This window comes from Pseudophryne corroboree, chromosome 3, assembly GCF_028390025.1.
Source record: "Pseudophryne corroboree isolate aPseCor3 chromosome 3, aPseCor3.hap2, whole genome shotgun sequence".
In the NCBI taxonomy this organism is placed as follows: domain Eukaryota; kingdom Metazoa; phylum Chordata; class Amphibia; order Anura; family Myobatrachidae; genus Pseudophryne; species Pseudophryne corroboree.
Window position 1 is genome coordinate 768,275,152 of NC_086446.1, and position 22,077 is coordinate 768,297,228.

The following is a 22,077-nucleotide window of genomic DNA, read 5'->3' on the forward strand; positions in this document are numbered from 1 at the left end:
AATCTGCGGCAGCATTAGCACACATCTATGAATCTGCAGCAGCATTAGCGCACATCTATGAATCTGCGGCAGCATTAGTGCACATCTATGAATCTGCGGCAGCATTAGCGCACATCTATGAATCTGCGGCAGCATTAGCGCACATCTATGAATCTGCGGCAGCATTAGCGCACATCTATGAATCTGCTGCAGCATTAGCGCACATCTATGAATCTGTGGCAGCATTAGCGCACATCTATGAATCTGCGGCAGCATTAGTGCACATCTATGAATCTGCGGCAGCATTAGTGCACATCTATGTATCTGCGGCAGCATTAGCGCACATCTATGAATCTGCGGCAGCATTAGTGCACATCTATGAATCTGCGGCAGCATTAGCGCACATCTATGAATCTGCGTAGCATTAGCACACATCTATGAATCTGCGGCAGCATTAGCGCACATCTATGAATCTGCAGCAGCATTAGCGCACATCTATGAATCTGCGGCAGCATTAGCGCATATCTATGAATCTGCGGCAGCATTAGCGCACATCTATGAATCTGCGGCAGCATTAGTGCACATCTATGAATCTGTGGCAGCATTAGTGCACATCTATGAATCTGCAGCAGCATTAGTGCACATCTATGAATCTGCGGCAGCATTAGTGCACATCTATGAATCTGCGGCAGCATTAGCGCACATCTATGAATCTGCGGCAGCATTAGTGCACATCTATGAATCTGCGGCAGCAGTAGCGCAAATCTATGAATCTGCGGCAGCATTAGCGCACATCTATGAATCTGCGGCAGCATTAGTGCACATCTATGAATCTGCGGCAGCAGTAGCGCAAATCTATGAATCTGCGGCAGCATTAGTGCACATCTATGAATCTGCCGCAGCATTAGCGCACATCTATGAATCTGCGGCAGCAGTAGCGCAAATCTATGAATCTGCGGCAGCATTAGCGCACATCTATGAATCTGCGGCAGCATTAGCGCATATCTATGAATCTGCGGCAGCATTAGCGCACATCTATGAATCTGCGGCAGCAGTAGCGCACATCTATGAATCTGCGGCAGCAGTAGTGCACATCTATGAATCTGCGGCAGCATTAGCGCATATCTATGAATCTGCGGCAGCATTAGTGCACATCTATGAATCTGTGGCAGCATTAGTGCACATCTATGAATCTGCGGCAGCATTAGTGCACATCTATGAATCTGCGGCAGCAGTAGTGCACATCTATGAATCTGCGGCAGCATTAGCGCATATCTATGAATCTGCGGCAGCATTAGCGCACATCTATGAATCTGCGGCAGCATTAGCGCACATCTATGAATCTGCGGCAGCATTAGTGCACATCTATGAATCTGTGGCAGCATTAGTGCACATCTATGAATCTGCGGCAGCATTAGTGCACATCTATGAATCTGCGGCAGCATTAGTGCACATCTATGAATCTGCGGCAGCATTAGTGCACATCTATGAATCTGCGGCAGCATTAGCGCACATCTATGAATCTGCGGCAGCAGTAGTGCACATCTATGAATCTGCGGCAGCATTAGCGCATATCTATGAATCTGCGGCAGCATTAGTGCACATCTATGAATCTGCGGCAGCATTAGTGCACATCTATGAATCTGTGGCAGCATTAGCGCACATCTATGAATCTGCGGCAGCATTAGTGCACATCTATGAATCTGTGGCAGCATTAGCGCACATCTATGAATCTGCGGCAGCATTAGTGCACATCTATGAATCTGTGGCAGCATTAGTGCACATCTATGAATCTGCGGCAGCATTAGCACACATCTATGAATCTGCGGCAGCATTAGTGCACATCTATGAATCTGCGGCAGCAGTAGCGCACATCTATGAATCTGCGGCAGCAGTAGCGCAAATCTATGAATCTGCGGCAGCATTAGCGCACATCTATGAATCTGCGGCAGCATTAGCGCATATCTATGAATCTGCGGCAGCATTAGCGCACATCTATGAATCTGCGGCAGCATTAGTGCACATCTATGAATCTGCAGCAGCATTAGTGCACATCTATGAATCTGCGGCAGCAGTAGCGCACATCTATGAATCTGCGGCAGCATTAGTGCACATCTATGAATCTGCCGCAGCATTAGCGCCATCTATGAATCTGCGGCAGCATTAGCACACATCTATGAATCTGCTGCAGCAGTAGCGCACATCTATGAATCTGCTGCAGCATTAGTGCACATCTATGAATCTGCGGCAGCATTAGCGCACATCTATGAATCTGCGGCAGCATTAGTGCACATCTATGAATCTGCGGCAGCAGTAGCGCAAATCTATGAATCTGCGGCAGCATTAGTGCACATCTATGAATCTGCGGCAGCATTAGCGCACATCTATGACTCTGCAGCAGCATTAGCGCCATCTATGAATCTGCGGCAGCATTAGTGCACATCTATGAATCTGCGGCAGCATTAGCGCATATCTATGAATCTGCGGCAGCATTAGCGCATATCTATGAATCTGCGGCAGCATTAGTGCACATCTATGAATCTGCGGCAGCAGTAGCGCACATCTATGAATCTGTGGCAGCATTAGCGCATATCTATGAATCCGCGGCAGCAGTAGCGCACATCTATGAATCTGTGGCAGCATTAGCGCATATCTATGAATCTGCGGCAGCATTAGTGCACATCTATGAATCTGCGGCAGCATTAGCGCACATCTATGAATCTGCGGCAGCAGTAGCGCACATCTATGAATCTGTGGCAGCATTAGCGCATATCTATGAATCTGCGGCAGCATTAGTGCACATCTATGAATCTGCTGCAGCATTAGCGCACATCTATGAATCTGCTGCAGCATTAGCGCACATCTATGAATCTACGTCAGCAGTAGCGCCATCTATGAATCTGCGGCAGCATTAGCGCACATCTATGAATCTGCGGCAGCATTAGTGCACATCTATGAATCTTCGGCAGCAGTAGTGCACATCTATGAATCTGCGGCAGCATTAGCGCACATCTATGAATCTGCGGCAGCATTAGTGCACATCTATGAATCTGCGGCAGCATTAGCGCACATCTATGAATCTGCGGCAGCAGTAGCGCAAATCTATGAATCTGCGGCAGCATTAGTGCACATCTATGAATCTGCGGCAGCATTAGCGCACATCTATGAATCTGCGGCAGCATTAGTGCACATCTATGAATCTGCAGCAGCATTAGCGCACATCTATGAATCTGCGGCAGCATTAGCGCACATCTATGAATCTGCAGCAGCATTAGCGCACATCTATGAATCTGCGGCAGCATTAGTGCACATCTATGAATCTGCGGCAGCAGTAGCGCACATCTATGAATCTGCTGCAGCATTAGTGCACATCTATGAATCTGCGGCAGCATTAGTGCACATCTATGAATCTGCGGCAGCATTAGTGCACATCTATGAATCTGCTGCAGCATTAGTGCACATCTATGAATCTGCGGCAGCATTAGTGCACATCTATGAATCTGCGGCAGCATTAGTGCACATCTATGAATCTGCGGCAGCATTAGTGCACATCTATGAATCTGCGGCAGCATTAGCGCACATCTATGAATCTGCGGCAGCATTAGCGCAAATCTATGAATCTGCGGCAGCATTAGCGCACATCTATGAATCTAGTATATACTGCTTCAGCCAGATACCTGGGGCGAGGGTATGGGGGCAGTGGAATGCAGAAGCCGTGTATACCTGCAATATATGACCTGATCTCCGCTAATCATATCTGCTTTGTACTGCGCTGTATTCTCGCTCTCCATACTCCAAAGAGTGGTCAGTGAGGGTGATTCAGATCTGATCGTAGATGTGCTAAATTTGCTTTTGCACCTGGCCAGTAACTCCCTGCCAGCGCAGCTCCTGCACGCTGCCAGGCTGCTACTCACCGTGTCCCGGGTCGCAGTGGCTGCGTGTGACATCACGCAGCCACTGCGGCCATCCCACCCCCCCCCAACAGTCCGGACACACCTGCGTTGTCCGCCCCGCAACCGCCTCTGCCTGTCAATCAGGCAGAGGCGATCGCAGCCCTGGGGTGCTTTTAGCATCTCACTGGGCTCCTGGGGTGCGCACGCAGAAAGGGCTTCAGACTACAATTGCTGCCGCTGCAGCGATCCAGTCTCAATTAGGCCCAATGTCAGAAGCAAGGAGCAATGTTTACCACTAGGCGCATGTACAGCACCTTTAAAACTTTCTTTAAAAAACACTTATCTTTATCAGATAAACAATTGATAATCCTCCTGCTTTGGATGGACAGACATCCTGAAAAGAGGACTGTTGTACAGTACCACGCACCACTAGTCTCTAAGGCAGAGGTTCCCAAACTGTGTGCCGCGGCTCCCTGGGGTGCCTCGGGACACTTGCAGGGGTGCCCTGGGTTGGTGGTCCAGGACCAATTCAAATTATTCATGGTCAATATAATAGGCAAAACCAGTACTGGTGGCTGCCAGTCATACAATATGTGGCCAAACAGAAGCAAATCTTGTCCCTCACCACACAACTGACCCTAAGGATGACATAAACGTGATCTACTTAATGTAATATTTCTTTCTAAGTTTCTCAATAAGAAATTTTTGGCCTAGGGGTGCCGTGAAACAAATTCTGATATTCTAGGGCGCCGTGATTCAAAAAAGTTTGGAAACCGCTGCTCTAAGGTCATTGTACTACTGTAGCTTCCATCCTACCTTCTCTTGTCCACTAGAGGGCCACTCAGTACCATAGCATGTATAGTCAAACATTTATAACAGTCTATTGGCTTCTTTATCTCTTTCTTACAGAAGATTTCAGATTGTAATCTTTGATCATCATGATTTATTCTGCCATGGGCTCAATTTAAAATGACATCACAGTAGCTTAAGTGACTGCATTATTAAAGAACAACACCAACTTATTTAGTATACCAATCAAACAAGATTGAGTGCATTACTAAGGGAGAGAGACGCGCACCTCCGGCGCGCGGGCGGAATTAGGCGCCATGGCCTCGCGGGCAGGGGGCGTGGCCTCATTAACGGTGCCGCGATTGCGGGCCATGCCCCCATTTTCGCCGCTGTGAGGGCATGCCCAGCACTCTGTGAGCTGCTGGCATGCCCTCTCTCCCAGTGAACACAGCGTCTGTTCACCAGCGAGTGAGAGAGGGTCTCCCAATTGCACCCCCCCCGCCGCGGGACACTGCGACCCCGGGCGGGAGGACAGCGGGACTGTCCCGTCAAAATCAGGACAGTTGGGAGGTATGCTAGTCACATATTACACATAAAAAGCGACCTATAGAAGCTAGTCTTCCTAGCTCATGCAATCATGCACCTTTATTGATACACTGCTTACTTACTGAGAGCTGAGCATGGCTGTGGCCCCGCCCCAATACTGAATGTCATTCCTCCCAACATAACCTTCTCCAGGAGGGACACAATGCTCTGCTCCTGGAGTTTTCTCTTAATGCAGGCATGTCCAAACTGTGGCCCTCCAGCTGTTGAGAAACTACACATCCCAGCATGCACTGACACAACTTTAGCATTCTCTGACAGAAAAACTGTGTCAGGGCATGCTGGTATATGTAGTTTCACAACAGCTGGAGGGCCGCAGTTTGGACTTGCCTGTCTTAATGTATGTTTGCCGGGACCTGTTTTGAACAGGTTAATGGATAAAAAAGGCGTTTCAGCACAGGTGATGACGATCATAGATTAATTGGTCTATTTATTAACATTATTTTTACTAAAATAATGGGAAAAAGTTGGTTTTCACACCCTTTTCACATTATTTTAGTATCACTCCAATGTATTAAAGGGCATTTGGAGCAGTTATTGTGAACAACTGCTCCAAATCCTTTAACTGTCATTTTTTAAGTAACCCACGTCGCATTCCCCATACTTATTATGGGAAATGCGATGTGGCTGAATTTACTAAAAAAATAAAATACAGCAGTGTTGCCCTGTGATAAAGCTGAGCGGGGACCGGGCCTCCGGTGATCAGCTCCGTATGTGCGATGGACACACAAGCTGATCGCTGCTTAAAACAAAACAAAAAGTAAAAAAAAAAAACATACTTACCTGAGGTGTCGGACTGGGGCAAGAAGGGCCCACCGGGGAAATGCAGTGGTAGGGGCTTAAGGGTGTGGCCAGGCAATAGTGGAGGTGTGGCCAGCCACCACAGAGGCTCAGCTAACCATAAGAGAGTGCATGGGCTGGGCCCATAGTCCTGTGCAGTATAAGGTAACATCATACATGCCGACATTCTGGCTGCTCTCTCCAGGAGAAAACAGCCAGGTCGGCTCAGCAGGGGGGCAGGGGAGGGCCGTGACGTGAGGAGGGGGTGGACCGGAGGCCGAATGGGGGCGAGGTGGAGGCAGGACAGGGACGGGGTTACAGCGGCACCTCCTTTAAGCTACACTTCCCCGCTCTGAAATGCCGCAATCGCCGGCATTATACTGCAGGGGGCGTGGCTATGATGACGCGATTCAGCAAGAATCACGTCATCGACTGGCTGGACCGCCCACTTTGCAAACTAAGTGGGCGGACGGGCAGGGGCAACCTGAAGAATCGGTAGACTTGCCTGCTCTTCCGGGGGGCCGGGAGGGTCACCCCGATTTTCGGGAGCCTCCCGGCCATTCCAGGAGAGTAGGCAAGTATGGGTAACATATGTATAATGTATAATTACAGTGCACTAGGATACAGTCTGGAACCTAATCCCTAGAGGAGGAGGTGGGGCAACAGGCAGTGGGGCCCACCGGTGGTTTCCCCTGTTCACAGCAGGAGCAGCGTGGACCAGCTCCCTGGACTGGTGAGTATATTGACCTGCGGGGGGGGGGGAATCAGCAGCGCGCTGGGGGGGTAGTTGCAATGGGGGGGCGATAGCGGCAATGTCGGTGCATGCACAGCAGGACATCGGGGTATTTTTCCCCAAATACTCTGTCCCTGCATGCAATTATTGATACTTCCCTGCGATGTAATCAATTATTGCAGTGCGAATGTGGGCGATTTTATCACCTCACATCCGCATCCTTGGGTGCAGTTGGTGATAAGAGAGAAGTCCAGGAGCCGAGCATTCTGTCCCTCCTGTAGAGGGTCATGTTGGGAGGTATGGAATCTGGGGGTTGTTCTGGTTTGTTAGCAAATCAAGAAAGTTAGCAATTGGGCAAAACCATGCTGCACTGCAGGTGGGGCAGATGTAACACGTGCAGAGAGATTTGGGTGGATTACATTGTTTCTGTGCAGGGTAAATACTGGCTGCTTTATTTTTACACTGCAATTTAGATTTCAGTTTGAACATCCCGTTTTTACACCTACATTCTATGTTAGCAATATGCTATGTTTTATATGTTATTTTCACACAAGAAAACATTAGATCTGTAATCCAACCACTAGTTTTATTGGCAAGAGGGTTTCTATAGAAACAAGCAAAGCATCCATGTACATCCATCTCCCTACTCTACCAGGTAACTGACCCCCTGACAGAGTAACAATGCATCATTTCAGTACACGGTTCGGAATCTGACATTTAGGGGGACATTTACTAAGCAGTGGTAAGAGCGGAGAAGTGAGCCAGTGGAGATATTGCTCCATCAACCAATCAGCAGCTCTGTATCATTTTATAGTATGCAAATTATAGATGTTACTTCAGTGCTGATTGGTTGCCATGGGCAACTTCTCCACTAACTCACTTCTCCGCTCTTTTCACTGCTTAGTAAATGTTCCCCTAAAGGAGGGAGCCAGGCCCACCAGGGATTTCCCCTGTAGCCCGATGAGCCAGTCCCTGTGACTCTAGTACACAGGTTCTCAAACTTGGTCATCAGGACCCCAGACAGGACATGTTTTCCAGGTCTCCTCACAGAAACCACCTGTGTACCTGTTGAGTGAGCTACAAAACACGGACTGTGTGGGGTTCTGAGGAGCGAGTTTGAGAACCAGTGCACTAGTAGATGCTGCATTGGATTATATAATTGTGTTTTTTTAGCTGTATGCGCCTTCTCATTGGGAGCAATTCAAATGTTTTAACTGGCACCCAAAGCAATTCAATTGTTGCTCCAACTGGGCGCCCATTACCTATTACCAAAACCCATGTAAAGCCCTGGTTAGGGCACCCAAACCACAGACTTTTTTTGCACATTTTATCTCGCCATTTTAGCTGGCTTGCTACAATAAATGTGTCTCCCTCGGATTAGCGGCGTCCAAACGGTGTAAAAATTAAATTGCACTGTCTTACGCCCCCTAGTGGAAGCCGTTTTAAATTGCTCTCACTGAAAGACTGCGTAAGGAATATAATATGACAGCAGCAGCATAAACACACCGTCCGTGATTGCAGGGCGCTGCTCGGGGCATCACTTTGGCCTGCAAGGGGTTAATGTTTTTGTAGTGGGAGGAACGTAGTGGGAGGAACTCGGAGGCCATTGGCCGGATTGTGGATAGGGGCTGTACAGCCTGGATATAGGTGGCTAACCCACCATTTCCTGCCTCTTTCAGTGTCTTCACGCAGGCAGTGCAAGTATTGTTCATTCATTCAGTAATATATACTTTTATTTTTCTTCTCTTTTTTCATACCTTATCTTTCCTGTATTCCTAATTCTATATTCATTCCTATTCCTAACTCTTTTATTTCTACTGTGTTTTCCCCTCCTCTCTTAGAGGTAATTTACCTGTGTATTTCTCCCCCCTTGCGTGCGGTGACTCCTCAGCCTTATCCCCTCCCTGGACATGTCGGGGTTAAAAAAAAAAAAAAAAACCCGTTCCCGTCCTGCGCGCAGCGCTGGCCTCCCCGCCCGGCTTTTAGATTCCCCTGATGTCCCGCCGGGTCGGGGAAGCCCTGCTGCTGCGGCTGCTGTGGCTGTGAGGGAGACGAGGGCTGTGCGCGGCCGAGCTCGGCCGCCCGCCCGCGCCCCTCCACGTGTGTCCTCCCCGTCTCCTTCCCCGCTGCAATCAGCGGAGGGGGACGGAGCGCCGGGGAGCAGGAGAAGCCTCAGGCGGCTTGCCAGGGACGGTGTTTTGCCGTCCCTGGCCCGCCGCTTCCTACAGCGGGTGGCCGCACGGGTCACGTGGGGCGGGGGCGGAGCTCCCGCCCGGCGGCCCGGCGGCTCTCACCAGTCCCCAACACGGCTGGCTCTGGTAGTGGGCGGGTGGGGGGTCGCGCGGCAGCCGGACTGCTGCCTGCGCGTGCTGCGAACATGACGCACAGCAGGGGGGCCCATATGAGGCTTACCCCCTCTGTGCCACAACCCCCCTTACCCGTGCGGTCAGCGCCCTCCCGCGTTGGGGTGGGGCGTCGCCCCCGCTCCGCTCCAGCGGGGGGGGCATTATCTGTTGCAGACAGTGCGGGGCCTGTCGTGCAGGGGCGGCCCGCGCCCGCCCGCGGTGTGCCTGCTCGCCCGACCTCCCCTTTCATGGTGGGGCCCGGGGCGTCGGGCCCTTCCAGGACGCCCGCCTTGGCGAGTAGTTCGGCCGCCGTCCGTGGCCGGGCGCCTCCTGGCAGACAGCGGCCGGGGTCGCGCCTGCCGGCTAATCACCCCACTAGGGGGCGGCGTGCGCAGGGGGCTCACACACCAGCACCCCCTCCCCGCATCCACTTTTCAACTGCCGACGCTTCTGCGGTCAGCTCTCAGTCCGACGTCGCGCTCCTCCCTTCTAGTGGTGACGACTCTCCGACTTCTCCTCCTGTGGCTGACGCTCGGGTCGGTAGACGGTCGAGGGGCCGGCGGTCTATACGCGGTCAGGCGATGATTCCCGACAGTGAGGGATCCTCCGGATCCTTGCTCCCGACGGGAGGTTTGCGTACCTCACGTCGGGCATGTGACTCGCGGAGGGCGTCCGTTCTTACTTCACCTGCCCCTGCGGCTGCACCCTTGGTGGACGCCACTGTCTTGTCCGCCATTTGTGCCACTGTGGTGTCAGCGGTGGCTCCCTTGTTATCCTCCGTACCCGGGGGACTGGGGCGGCCCACCGCTTCCTTGGCGGATAGCATCGCGCAATCCCTTATTCCACTCCTGTCTCCTGGCGCGACTACCCCCCCTTCTGCCCCGCTCCCGGTGGCTGCGGGACCGGTGGTGGAGCAGGGGAACAATGTCTCTTTTGTCTCCCCAGCCACGGTAGTCGGGTCGGCAATGGAGTCCGCCGGAGTATCCACGAGTCGTTCGGTGGCCGGAGGCGCGGACGGCGTTCCCTCTCGAGCAGGTGAGTCTTCCTCGGACCCTGACTGGTCCAAGGGGAGCGCTAGCGGCTTGGGTTCGGGTACTCGCTCCAGCGCCTCTAGCATAGGTAGCAGCGCGGGTAGGATTTCCAGCAAGCGCAGTAGGCGCAGGCGTCGGGGCACAGATTCCTCCCTTGCCTCTACTTCCTCGGAGGGTCTGTCCTCCTCAGATGGTGGCTTGCACAGGGTGAAGCGTCGTAGACGACGCGAGCGTCGGTATTCCACCTCGTCCGCGTCCCAAGTATCGGTGGAATCGGACACCGTGCACTGCGCCAATACAGCGGTACAACGTGGACTCAGGCCCCGGGTCCGGGACCGTATCCGTAAGGGACAATATGTGAACATTTTTGCCCTTACCAGCGACGATCGCAAAGCCCTGCTTTCGGCTAAGAAAAAGGGGCAGGGTAGCGAGGACGCTTTGCGGTCCTACCAGAATTGGGTCCGCTGCATGTTGATCTTTGCGGCGTGTTACCTAGAGACACGCCCGGATGAACATATGAACGTGGTGCGCTATCAATTTCTCATACACGTTCTGTACCATAAGTATAAAGGGTCTGCCTGGCGGCGCTACGACGAGGATTTCCGACGCAAACAACACGGCCGGCAGATCTATAATTTTGGTAAAAAAGACGTGGAATTGTGCTCTGAACTGACACAAGGTTCGGCCGCCCCTGATGACGGCGGCACGGCAAGACGATGGGCAAAAAAACCTGCCTCTCATTCTGCCGGCTTTCGCGGAGGCGCAGGGCGCGCGGGGCATGGGAAATGCTTCGCTTTTAATAATGCACAATGCGACTTGGGGGGGCGATGTCGTTTTTGCCACTCCTGTATCAGATGTGGCGGGGGCCACGGGATTAAGGATTGCCCCAGTCCTGGGACCGGGAGTGCTTTTGGCTCGCAGCCCCGACAGAGTCGCGCTCCCGCGGCCACCGGCGCTAGCCACAGCTCCCTCCCCAATTAGACTTTGCGCGCTCATTCCCTGGCTGCGACGATACCCGCGGTCGGGGGACGCCCAATTTTTACACTTGGGTTTCGCGTCGGGTTTCCCCTTGCCGATACATGAACGGGTGGGTCCTGGGGCGGGTACTAACCTGCGTTCGGCTCGGGAGTTTCCGGACGTGCTCTGGCACAAGGTAGAGGCAGAGGTGGCCTTAGGGAGGATGATAGGCCCTTTCCGGGAACCCCCCTTGCCAGATTTGGTCTTGTCCCCCGTAGGCGTAGTGCCCAAAAAGACAGCGGGCAAATTTCGCCTCATACAACACCTTTCCTGTCCTGTGGGGTCCTCGGTTAATGACGCTATCCCTGCTGACCAGTGTAGGGTCGTTTACCTGTCCTTTGATTCGGCCATTGACACCGTACGGTCTTTTGACCCAGGGGCAGTTATGTGTAAGTTGGACATCCAGTCTGCGTTTCGTCTCCTTCCGCTGCACCCTTCCGCCTTCAGGTTTATGGGTTTTAAGCTGGACGACGGCTACTACATAGATCGGTGCCTCCCTATGGGTTGTTCCATCTCTTGCGCCTACTTTGAGAGATTCAGTTCCTTCCTCCACTGGTGTCTCCAGCAGGCAACGGGCGAACGGGGAATTTCCCACTACTTGGACGATTTTCTTTTTATCGGCCCCTCAGACTCCCCTCGCTGCGTCAACCTGCTGCAGGGGGCTCTGGCCCTCTTTGCACGCTTCGGGGTTCCGGTTGCACCAGAAAAGACGGAGGGACCCTCCGCCTCCTTGGTTTACCTCGGGATCCAGATTGATACGGTCGGGGGTCTCTGTAGGCTTCCTTCGGACAAGGTGTTGCGTTTACGTGACGGTATCATATATGCGCTGTCCGCGGGCAAGCTCACTCTCAAACAGGCCCAATCCCTATTGGGCCTGTTTAACTTTGCTTGCAAAGTGATACCCATGGGCAGGGTTTTCTGTAGAAAATTGGAACGGGCCACCGTGGGGGTTAGACGCCCGCATCATTTCCTCAGGTTGTCCCTCGAAATCCGTCGGGATCTAAGCATTTGGGACGAATTTCTTGTTCGTTTCAACGGCACCTGCATTTGGCAGGAGGCGATCGTGTCTAGCCCGACCCTGGAGCTTTTCACGGACGCCTCCAGCGCTTTCGGGTTCGGCGCTTACTTTGCGGGTCGTTGGTGTGCCTCTCCTTGGCCGCATGCCTGGCTTCGCAGGGGCCTCACTACGAACATGCTGTTGCTGGAAATTTTTCCTATTCTGGTCGCTTTAGAATTATGGCGCGATGCCCTGCGTAATAAACATGTTGTCTTCTGGTGCGACAATCTGGGCGTGGTTTTTGCCATCAACCGCCAAAAATCCACGTCCTTGCCGGTATTGCGGGTCATTGCGCAGATAGTCTTGTTATGTTTGGTTAACAACATTACGTTGCGAGCCAAACATGTCCCTGGCGTGCGTAACGAAATTGCAGATGCCCTGTCACGCGGCGATTTGCGGCGATTTAGGCGCTTGGCTCCTGCAGCTCTCCTCCATGGGGAATTATGTCCTGCTTCTGTGTGGCAGGTCATCCACCCGGATTGGAGGCGTTAGCCCACAGGTCATTGGCCCCTGCAACTTTTGCGGCCTATCGGGCCGCCTGGGAGCGGTGGTGTTGCTTCCTCCTGGAGAGAGGCCAGTGTGGTAAGACCTCTCATGATTTACTTTTAGATTACATCTGGGTTCTGTACTCCGACGGGATTTCGCGGGCGTCTGTTAACAGGGTTCTGGCAGGTATCTCTTACTTTCCGCAGCTGCGGGGGGAAGCGGATTTTACGAAGTCCTTTTTCCTCCGGCGGGTGTTGAAAGGTTGGGCTCGGGCCACCCCGACCCTCCCGGATACTCGCCAGCCGATCACCGGTGCTTTGCTGAGGCGGATTTTGGGATCCCTACAGAGCATTTGCTTTTCGGGATACGAGGTTCGCCTCTTCCGGGCGGCCTTTACTATGGCCTTCCACGGTGCGTTCAGGGTGGGTGAGCTGGTGTCCGTCTCTCGGGCTTCGGTCTCGCCCATGCTGGAGGCCCACGTCGTCATCCGCCCCGACGGTTTATGGTGCAGGATTCAGCGCTCCAAGACTGACGTAGCCGGCAGGGGGCAGTGGGTTCGAATGGGTCCGGCTCGTGCTCAGGGCATTTGTCCAGTTTCTGCGGCCCGGGCATATTCGTCCATACGGCCTCCAACGCCCACCGGGTGGCTCGTCCATAGTGACGGCTCCCCATGACCAGATATCAATTCCGGTCGGTTTTGGGGCGTTGTATTTTGTACCTGGGTCTATCTCCGGCCGACTATGGGACTCACTCTTTCCGCATCGGCGCTGCTTCAGCTGCCGCTGCGGCGGGTTGGTCCGAGGTCGAAGTCCGGGCACTGGGTAGGTGGAGGTCTGGTGCAGTCAGACGCTATATCAGGCCTTTTCCTCCCAGTGCGCCCCTTTGAGGACTAGCCGCTCGCCGCAGTTGCACTTTGTGATTGCGGGGGCCTTGAGGAATTTTTGTTTTATCGTTGGTTTTAATTTCGGCTTTTGCCGGCTAACGAAGTTTTGTTTTTGCCTCAAGTCAAATTGGGCGGCCCCCCCCCCCACTCCCTCCCCGTTAGGGCTGCAGTCAGGTTTCTCATTTACATACCTTATTTATTGCATTCCTAACCTTAGTCACACCTTCTTTTGCAGGGCGGCGGTTAGATCCGCACTTTCTATGGTTTGTCGGCCATTCCTACATCTATTGGCTGTCCGTGTCGGCTGTGGCCTGCGACACCGCCCGGTTTCCGGAGCTGCAGGCTGTGCGCTGGTTGGGGCGTAGAGGCCTCCGCTGGGATGGCCTGCGTTACTGGCTTCGGGCGGCAGTTGCCCGATTTGGGTACCCCCTGATTTTGGTCTTGCATCTGGGGGGCAATGATCTGGTACGCCGCACTGGGCTCGACATTCGCCTCGAAATCAGGCGCCAGCTACTGGAACTCATGGCTGACTGGCCGTTTTACCTCATCCTCTGGTCGGACATCGTTCCCCGGCGGTCTTGGCGCGGAGCCTTTAACCCTGGGGCGATTGACCTGGTTCGGAGGAGGGTCAATTCGGTCGTTGGTCGTGCTGTCCTCCAGCATGGCGGGCTGGTTGTGCCGCACGGTGGGATTTCCTACCGTGATCCGACACAATACCGGTCTGACGGGGTGCATTTGTCCCCGGCTGGCATGCTGATCTTCCTGGAGGACATTATTCACATTCTTAGGTCCCTTTAGATAGTTCTTTCCTTTTGATAGTTCATTTGGTTTTCTTTTGTGCTTTCTTAGGTCTCTCTAGTTAGTTTTTCTGTTTTGTTGGGTGGGTTTCTTAGTTCGGTGGCGGTGGCAGGTTGGTAACCTGGCAGTTGGCCGGTTTTCTGAACGGTTACTTAAATTTAATGAGGAGTTCACAGTTAGTCAGTTTGGGTGTATTTATAGGTAATTTATATCTTTTAGAATTAGTTTACGGGCATCATTTTGACAAGTGGGTCCATATAATTAGTATAAAACATATGTGGATGTCGGGGCCAGTGGCCCAACTTTTATCCCGTAGGGGCGGAGCGTACCTCCGTCCCTGCAACCATTGGGAGACAGGGGTAGTGGCAGAAGGTCGACCCCTGTCCTTGGATTTTTGATTTTCGATGTCTGGGATGGAGGCAGCAGGCCGATCCCGGAACATCTGGGGCAGGAGGCTCCCTAACACATATGTTTTTTACTGCTTGTTTTTATGTATTATAATGTTTATCACCCATTTATTATGTTTAACCGTTCTTCTCCTCGCCACCTTTAGTTAGAGAGGGAAGTCTGCTTTTTAGTTTTAGTATTTAATAGGCCTCCCTCTCAGTCAGAAAATAAAAGCTGACCCCTTTCACGCCAACTACAGTTGTGGTGTCTTTATTTCATAAGATAAGTGTGCTTGAGTGGCGCGTGGAAGCATCTGACGTGTGAGGTTTAAGACTGCGTAAGGAATATAATATGACAGCAGCAGCATAAACACACCGTCCGTGATTGCAGGGCGCTGCTCGGGGCATCACTTTGGCCTGCAAGGGGTTAATGTTTTTGTAGTGGGAGGAACGTAGTGGGAGGAACTCGGAGGCCATTGGCCGGATTGTGGATAGGGGCTGTACAGCCTGGATATAGGTGGCTAACCCACCATTTCCTGCCTCTTTCAGTGTCTTCACGCAGCCCGCCCTCCCGCCCCAAAAAACAAAACAGAGTTGGTTTTGGTTTTACTGTTTGGTTCATTGTGTCAGCTTTCGGTGGCCGGTTTTCTGAACGGTTACTTAAATTTAATGAGGAGTTCACAGTTAGTCAGTTTGGGTGTATTTATAGGTAATTTATATCTTTTAGAATTAGTTTACGGGCATCATTTTGACAAGTGGGTCCATATAATTAGTATAAAACATATGTGGATGTCGGGGCCGGTGGCCCAACTTTTATCCCGTAGGGGCGGAGCGTACCTCCGTCCCTGCAACCATTGGGAGACAGGGGTAGTGGCAGAAGGTCGACCCCTGTCCTTGGATTTTTGATTTTCGATGTCTGGGATGGAGGCAGCAGGCCGATCCCGGAACATCTGGGGCAGGAGGCTCCCTAACACATATGTTTTTTACTGCTTGTTTTTATGTATTATAATGTTTATCACCCATTTATTATGTTTAACCGTTCTTCTCCTCGCCACCTTTAGTTAGAGAGGGAAGTCTGCTTTTTAGTTTTAGTATTTAATAGGCCTCCCTCTCAGTCAGAAAATAAAAGCTGACCCCTTTCACGCCAACTACAGTTGTGGTGTCTTTATTTCATAAGATAAGTGTGCTTGAGTGGCGCGTGGAAGCATCTGACGTGTGAGGTTTATGCATATATATGATTCTGTAAAGTCCCATGTCACTGATATGAGTTATGGACAGGCCTTAGAGCAGATTCTATTAGCCATGAGCTATAACTTTGAGTCACATAGCGGCAGTGAGGCGGAGCCGGCAGTGGGGGGTGGAGCGGGGGGCGGAGCTGGGAGATGAGCTCATCTCCGCCTCTCACTAACTAGTAAACGGATTCCTGGGTTGCCTCGTCCCGGGAATCCGTTTACGCTGCCACTGGCCCGGTATTCAACCCGGGAATAACACTGCTTTATTCCCGGGTTGAATTACCGGGTCAGGCGACCCAGGAAGTCTCACATGGCCCCTTTCACACCGCACGCTGACCTGTGTCGACCATTTCCGGGTCGACACCGGGTGATTTGTGTGATGTGAAAGGGGTATTATTTGCAGCATCCCGCGACGTCTCATCCTATGGGACCACATCAGCAATAACGTAACGGGGGCAGAAGTACCAACAAAGTTGTGGAATAAAAATTTCACTCCAACTTGCAATGTGGTCATGATAATGAATGCTAGTATTTAACAAAGTTGGGGAACCGGGACAGAACTAATGGAAAAAAAGTCCCTGTCCCGTCGGATGGCTACAGCAGTGACTCTGCTTCTGGGTATACGTTAGTTGGGGCTAGAACTGTGACGGGGCTGCTCGGCACAATATGCTGGCCATGCCCCGACCACGCCCACTGGCCAGTGCCGACACAAAGGAAATGGGACTACCAGCGGTTAGACCAATTATGCCATGAAGGGGAAGAGCTATCGGCGCCGTCGAGTGCAGCATTGCCCGAAGTGTCCTCAGGGCGCTTCGGGAGGGAGACTGCAGGGTGGCTGCCTGGAGCATCTAATAGACGCTACAGCCGGCGTTGCAACAGTGATGCCATTCTATGCTCTCGGCTCCCTGAATGCAGGGACCATGGGGCGCCGATCGCACACCCCTAGTTACAGCTCTGGTTGGGGCCCATGAGTTAGGGATCCAGGAGGTCCTTGAACTAAGGCCCTCATTCCGCGATGCGATCGCATCATGCCGGTTCTCCATCCAGTGCGCATGCGCAGGGCCGTCCAATGCTATCGTATTGTATTGATGCGAATGCCTCTGCCTGATTGACGGAGGTGTTCGAGGGGCGGAAACACGGCATGGCAGTGGGCGTATGGTTCTAAGGACCCTTTTCAGCATCAGTCACAGTTTCTGCAATCTTAGCCGCCCAACGCAGGGCAAGACTACCCAGCATGAGAGGGTCCGCCCTGCCATGCAATCGCAATCTAATTGCAAACGCACGACAATTAGATTGCAATCGCATGAAACTACGGACGATCCCTGTCTGCACAGCCTAGCTGTAAAGGCAGGTGCACTGCCGTCAGTTTTTATATAGAAGCGTGCTGTGTGTGACGTCAAGATGCTGCCCTGAAAATGGCATCAACCCGCCCCCATTTTAACCGTCCCACCGCCGCAACGCAGCTCCAGGAATACCTTTGCCTGTCAGTCAGCCAGAAGAGTTCGCATCAATGCGATGCGATTGCATTGGATGTCCCGCGCACGTGCAGATCAGGCCCTGTGCGTATGCACTGGATGTCAACTCAGCATAATGCGATTGTAATATGACCTGAATGAGGGCCTAAGTCCCCACACTGCAGGTCTGCACTACCACATTAACACCTCTATTCCCTTACTGAACCCATAAAAATAAGAATTTACTTACCGATAATTCTATTTCTCATAGTCCGTAGTGGATGCTGGGGACTCCGAAAGGACCATGGGGAATAGCGGCTCCGCAGGAGACTGGGCACAAAAGTAAAAAGCTTTTAGGACTACCTGGTGTGCACTGGCTCCTCCCCCTATGACCCTCCTCCAAGCCTCAGTTAGGATACTGTGCCCGGACGAGCGTACACAATAAGGAAGGATTTTGAATCCCGGGTAAGACTCATACCAGCCACACCAATCACACCGTACAACTTGTGATCTGAACCCAGTTAACGGCATGATAACAGAGGAGCCTCTGAAAAGATGGCTCACAACAACAATAACCCGATTTTTGTAACAATAACTATGTACAAGTAATGTAGACAATCCGCACTTGGGATGGGCGCCCAGCATCCACTACGGACTATGAGAAATAGAATTATCGGTAAGTAAATTCTTATTTTCTCTAACGTCCTAGTGGATGCTGGGGACTCCGAAAGGACCATGGGGATTATACCAAAGCTCCCAAACGGGCGGGAGAGTGCGGATGACTCTGCAGCACCGAATGAGAGAACTCCAGGTCCTCCTCAGCCAGGGTATCAAATTTGTAGAATTTAGCAAACGTGTTTGCCCCTGACCAAGTAGCTGCTCGGCAAAGTTGTAAAGCCGAGACCCCTCGGGCAGCCGCCCAAGATGAGCCCACTTTCCGTGTGGAATGGGCTTTTACAGATTTTGGCTGTGGCAGGCCTGCCACAGAATGTGCAAGCTGAATTGTACTACAAATCCAACGAGCAATAGTCTGCTTAGAAGCAGGAGCACCCAGCTTGTTGGGTGCATACAGGATAAACAGCGAGTCAGATTTTCTGACTCCAGCCGTCCTGGAAACATATATTTTCAGGGCCCTGACTACGTCCAGTAACTTGGAATCCTCCAAGTCCCTAGTAGCCGCAGGCACCACAATAGGCTGGTTTAAGTGAAATGCTGAAACCACCTTAGGGAGAAATTGAGGACGAGTCCTCAATTCTGCCCTGTCCGTATGAAAATTTAGGTAAGGGCTTTTATAGGATAAAGCCGCCAATTCTGAAACACGCCTGGCTGAAGCCAGGGCTAACAGCATTACCACTTTCCATGTGAGATATTTTAAGTCCACAGTGGTGAGTGGTTCAAACCAATGTGATTTTAGGAACCCCAAAACTACATTGAGATCCCAAGGTGCCACTGGAGGCACAAAAGGAGGCTGTATATGCAGTACTCCCTTGACAAACGTCTGAACTTCAGGAACAGAAGCTAGTTCTTTTTGGAAGAATATTGACAGGGCCGAAATTTGAACCTTAATGGACCCTAATTTTAGGCCCATAGACAGTCCTGTTTGCAGGAAATGCAGGAATCGACCCAGTTGAAAGTCCTCTGTAGGGGCCTTCCTGGCCTCGCACCACGCAACATATTTTCGCCAAATACGGTGATAATGTTGTACGGTCACATCCTTCCTGGCTTTGATCAGGGTAGGGATGACTTCATCCGGAATGCCTTTTTCCTTCAGGATCCGGCGTTCAACCGCCATGCCGTCAAACGCAGCCGCGGTAAGTCTTGGAACAGACATGGTCCCTGCTGGAGCAGGTCCTTTCTTAGAGGTAGAGGCCACGGGTCTTCCGTGAGCATCTCTTGAATTTCCGGGTACCAAGTCCTTCTTGGCCAATCCGGAGTCACAAGTATAGTCTTTACTCCTCTCCTTCTTATGATTCTCAGTACTTTTGGTATGAGAGGAAGAGGAGGGAACACATACACTGACTGGTACACCCACGGTGTTACCAGAGCGTCCACAGCTATTGCCTGAGGGTCCCTTGACCTGGCGCAATATCTGTCCAGTTTTTTGTTGAGGCGGGACGCCATCATGTCCACCTTTGGTTTTTCCCAACGGTTCACAATCATGTGGAAGACTTCTGGGTGAAGTCCCCACTCCCCCGGGTGAAGATCGTGTCTGCTGAGGAAGTCTGCTTCCCAGTTGTCCACTCCCGGAATGAACACTGCTGACAGTGCTATCACATGATTTTCCGCCCAGCGAAGAATCCTTGCCACTTCCGTCATTGCCCTCCTGCTTCTCGTGCCGCCCTGTCTGTTTACGTGGGCGACTGCCGTGATGTTGTCCGACTGGATCAACACCGGCTGACCCTGAAGCAGAGGTCTTGCCTGACTTAGGGCATTGTAAATGGCCCTGAGTTCCAGGATATTTATGTGAAGTGACGTTTCCATGCTTGACCACAAGCCCTGGAAATTTCTTCCCTGTGTGACTGCTCCCCAGCCCCTCAGGCTGGCATCCGTGGTCACCAGGACCCAATCCTGAATGCCGTATCTGCGGCCCTCTAGGAGATGAGCACTCTGTAACCACCACAGGAGAGACACCCTTGTCCTTGGAGACAGGGTTATCCGCTGATGCATTTGAAGATGCGATCCGGACCATTTGTCCAGCAGATCCCACTGAAAAGTTCTTGCGTGGAATCTGCCGAATGGAATCGCTTCGTAAGAAGCCACCATCTTTCCCAGGACCCTTGTGCATTGATGTACTGACACTTGGCCTGGTCTTAGGAGGTTCCTGACTAGGTCGGATAACTCCCTGGCTTTCTCTTCCGGGAGAAACACCTTTTTCTGTACTGTGTCCAGAATCATTCCTAGGAACAGCAGACGTGTCGTCGGAATCAGCTGCGATTTTGGAATATTTAGAATCCATCCGTGCTGTCGTAGTACTACTTGAGATAGTGCTACTCCGACCTCTAACTGTTCTCTGGACCTTGCCCTTATCAGGAGATCGTCCAAGTAAGGGATAATTAAGACGCCTTTTCTTCGAAGAAGAATCATCATTTCGGCCATTACCTTGGTAAAGACCCGGGGTGCCGTGGACAATCCAAACGGCAGCGTCTGAAACTGATAGTGACAGTTCTGTACCACAAACCTGAGGTACCCTTGGTGAGAAGGGCAAATTGGGACATGGAGGTAAGCATCCTTGATGTCCAGAGACACCATATAGTCCCCTTCTTCCAGGTTCGCTATTACTGCTCTGAGTGACTCCATCTTGAACTTGAACCTTTTTATGTAAGTGTTCAAGGATTTCAGATTTAAAATGGGTCTCACCGAGCCGTCCGGCTTCGGTACCACAAACAGCGTGGAATAATACCCCTTTCCCTGTTGTAGGAGGGGTACCTTGATTATCACTTGCTGGGAATACAGCTTGTGAATGGCTTCCAATACCGCCTCCCTGTCGGGGGGAGACGTTGGTAAAGCAGACTTCAGGAACCGGCGAGGGGGAGACGTCTCGAACTCCAATTTGTACCCCTGAGATACTACCTGCAGGATCCAGGGGTCCACTTGCGAGTGAGCCCACTGCGCGCTGAAATTCTTGAGACGGGCCCCCACCGTGCCTGAGTCCGCTTGTAAGGCCCCAGCGTCATGCTGAGGACTTGGCAGAAGCGGGGGAGGGCTTCTGTTCGTGGGAAGAGGCTGTCTGCTGCAGTCTTTTTCCCCTTCCTCTGCCCCGGGGCAGATATGAGTGGCCTTTTGCCCGCTTACCCTTATGGGGACGAAAGGACTGAGCCTGAAAAGACGGTATCTTTTTCTGCTGTGAGGTGACTTGGGGTAAAAAGGTGGATTTCCCAGCCGTTGCCGTGGCCACCAGGTCCGATAGACCGACCCCAAATAACTCCTCCCCTTTATACGGCAATACTTCCATATGCCGTTTGGAATCCGCATCACCTGACCACTGTCGCGTCCATAACCCTCTTCTGGCAGAAATGGACATCGCACTTACTCTTGATGCCAGAGTGCAAATATCCCTCTGTGCATCTCGCATATATAGAAATGCATCCTTTAAATACTCTATAGTCAATAATATACTGTCCCTGTCCATGGTATCAATATTTTCAGTCAGGGAATCCGACCAAGCCACCCCAGCACTGCACATCCAGGCTGAGGCGATTGCTGGTCGCAGTATAATACCAGTATGTGTGTATATACTTTTTAGGATATTTTCCAGCTTCCTATCAGCTGGTTCCTTGAGGGCGGCCGTATCAGGAGACGGTAACGCCACTTGTTTTGATAAGCGTGTGAGCGCCTTATCCACTCTAGGGGGTGTTTCCCAACGCGCCCTAACCTCTGGCGGGAAAGGGTATAATGCCAATAATTTTTTAGAAATTAGCAGTTTTTTATCGGGGGAAACCCACGCTTCATCACACACCTCATTTAATTCATCTGATTCAGGAAAAACTACGGGTAGTTTTTTCACACCCCACATAATACCCTTTTTTGTGGTACTTGTAGTATCAGAAATGTTCAAAACCTCCTTCATTGCCGTGATCATGTAACGTGTGGCCCTACTGGAAAATACGTTTG